The following is a 3,387-nucleotide window of genomic DNA, read 5'->3' on the forward strand; positions in this document are numbered from 1 at the left end:
TATCTGATGAAATAAAAAAAGCAGAAAACTTTGGTTTATCTGGGGGTTTGTGTACAAAATGTTCTGCTAAATCCATCTCCATGACACGTCATCCTCATAAATATTGATCACAGATGACAGAATCAAGAGACTATTGGGGTGCAGAGCGAGGAATTGTCTTGGGGAGATAATACATTTCAACAAATAAGTTACAAATTCCGACAAATGATCCGTTACGTGGTGGTGATATCTGCACCAGTGTTAATTTCGTCGACTAAAACCGACTAAAACTTTTTCGTCGACTAACACAATTCAGATGACTAAAATATGACTAAAACTAAAATGGCATTTTAGTCTTAAGACTAAAATACGACTAAAACTAAAATGGCATTTTAGTCAAAAGACTATAACTAAAACTAAATCGAAATTTGCTGCCAAAAATTAACACTGGTGCATGCTCAAAGCATAAATAATAACATATTAGATTTTTCACTCCAGGACTAGCAGTAGTATATAATGAGTTTGGAAATTGTAGAGAAATGCTTAAATAATGCATTACAAATTACAATTGAACTACACCCATTTGATTATAGATGACTAAAATGAGTTTTAGTCGACTAAAATGTAGGGCGTTTTAGTCGACTAAAATATACTGGAGTTTTAGTCGACTAAATACGACTAAAACTAAAACACTTGCTGAAGACTAAAATAGGACTAAAACTAAAATGCCATTTTAGTCCTAAGACTAAGACTAAAACTGAATTGAAATTTGCTGCCAAAATTAACACTGATCTGCACGCCTCTAAATGTTGCAACCGGGTTGACCGCATCAGCTGCCCCCACCACGCTACACCACTGGTGCTGGGTTACCATTGATAATGGATGGCACCGCAACACACGAAGGCATGTAACAAGTGTTAACATGCATTGCAATAGTGCACAAAAGTGGGCCTCGGTGCTTAAAGAAGAGCTAAACCCTCCTATTTTTTTTCAGCCAAGGAAGCTGCCATCTTGGCCTTTCTGTGATCTTCAGCTGTCATGGTGCTGCTCATGTGATCAGTTATAACGCCAGCCATTTGATGGTTTCACAGTTTAGTTTAAAGCACAACCAATGTAACTGTCTTACATAAAAAAAAGTTTAAATTGTTTAACCACCTTGTGTTCAGTTTACATTGGATGCATTTGCAAATATATGTGAAGCCGCACTGCCACATAAAGGCCCTTCTGTAAAGTGTGGTCCCTAACTCTACTCTGTCATCTCCAAATTTAGAAATACATTGAGAGTCTAAACTAGTTAAAAAAGTTAATTAAAAAACAGAGGTTTTGGTTGCATATATTTGCAATCATATGTGATATCTCCTTCCTTCATAGCCAGTCAAATGCACATCTAGAAAAAATGCACAAACCTCCAACCTCCCCTCACAGCCGTCCAACGCACGCCTGCAGAAGAGACTACCGGCCTCCAACCTCCCCTCATACCAGGGCCAATACACACCTGCAGAAGAGACTGCCAGCCGCCAACCTCCTCTGATAGCCGGTCCAATGCATGTCTACAGAAAAGACTATCGACTTCCAACCACATCTGATAGTCAGTCCAACGCTGCCTGCAGAAAAGACTACCAGCCTCCAACCTCTCCTTATAGCCGATCCAACAAATTCTTGCACAAAAGTCTAACGTCCTCTAATCTCCCCTCATAGCTGGTCCAACACACGCCTGCAAAAAAAAAACACTACCGACCTCCAACCTCCTCTCATAGCCGATCCAACACATGCCTGCAGAAAAGACTACCAGCCTCCATCCTCTCCCTATAGACAGTCCAACACATTCTTGCACAGAAGACTAATTTCCTCTAACCTCCCCTCATAGCCAGTCCAACACATGCCTGCAAAAAAAACCACTACCAACCTCAAACCTGCCTTCAAACCTGGTCCAACACATGCCTGCACAAAAGACTACTGCCATTAAACCACCTCCTAAAGCCAGTCCAACACATTCCTGAAGAAAAGACTGCTGGCCTCCAACCTCTCTTCATAGCCGGTCCAATGCAAGCCTGCAGAAAAGACTACCAACCTCCACTCATAGTTGGTCCAACACACACCTGCAGAAAAGGCTACTGGCTTCAAACCTCCCTTCATTGCCGGTCCAACGCATGTCTGCAGAAAAGACTACTGGCCTCCAACCAACCCTCATAGCCAGTTCAACGTATGCCTGAAGAAAAGATTACCAGACTCCAACCTCCTCTTAAAGCTGGTCCAAATGCACACCTACAGAAAAGACTACTGTAGCAATATTTACAGGCATTGGGCCTGATGTGGGTCTACCATTGTTACTGGTAACACTTCCAACACATTGAAGTTGAAAACCCAAGTGTGAGAGCTGAGACAATGACCATTCCGGCATCTTTGGTTTGTTTTGTTTATTTTATAATGGGGATGGGAGAAGGGAATGAGTGGGATACTTCTCTGGCTCAACTAGGTTTAACTGGGACACTTTGTAGAAAAGATGCCTGTTAGCGCTGTCCTGACGCCAGCTGAATGCCGACCAACGCTTCCTGGCGCTTGAAATACTGTTCTGCTGAAAGTGCTGAAACTTCAACTTTAACTCCTTGGTTAACTCAGAAGATCCAGGACTGTAATAATCCTTGACTCTTGACACTCTGTCTAGCTCAAAAGTCCCGTGTATGACTCCCTCCAGCCCTTCACTGACTGAGGTAGCTTCTTGTAACTGGTTGTGCTGCTGCAACTCCTAACACTGCACACTTGACTCTTCAGGGAACAACCGCTGGCGCCCCCTCTACACTTCCAGGGTCCTCTCACTAGGCAACCCCCTTAACACTTCAGGGTCCTTTCACTAGGCAACCCCCTTGACACTTCAGGGTCCTTTCACTAGGCAACCCCCTTGACACTTGCAGGCTCCAGGATCCCTGGGACCTTCAACGAAGTGGTCCCCTCTACACTAGGCAGACCCCCAGGGGCAGTTCACAGTACTCACGACCTTGGAAGGCTTTCCTGGAACTGAACCCCTCTTCTTCCGCTGGTCCTCGGCACACCATATCCTCTCTGCTACTCAGCTCAGCTCTCCCTTCTGGATTCTCAGGCAGCCACCTTCAGACAGGAGGGGAGACAGCCGTACACCCCCTCCTAGGTCTCTGCTTCACCGCCAAAGACGCTGCGTCATGCGCTCCCTTCAAACATAAACCCACTCCCACAATCCTCTGTGGCAGAATCTGCCTTCTGGGGTAGATACAGGCCTGAATGGGCCACTGATTGGGGTTCCTCCACTGCCCAATGAGAATCCTCTCATGGAGCCAGTGGGGAGACTACCCTCTCAGCAGCCACACCTGAGAGACATGACAGTCCAGCTGAAAATCATGGCCCTGCTGTTAGGCAGCCAAAGCCCACCATGCT

This window comes from Pelophylax lessonae (assembly GCF_965119305.1).
Source record: "Pelophylax lessonae genome assembly, chromosome: 10".
Classification (NCBI taxonomy): Eukaryota; Metazoa; Chordata; class Amphibia; order Anura; family Ranidae; genus Pelophylax; species Pelophylax lessonae.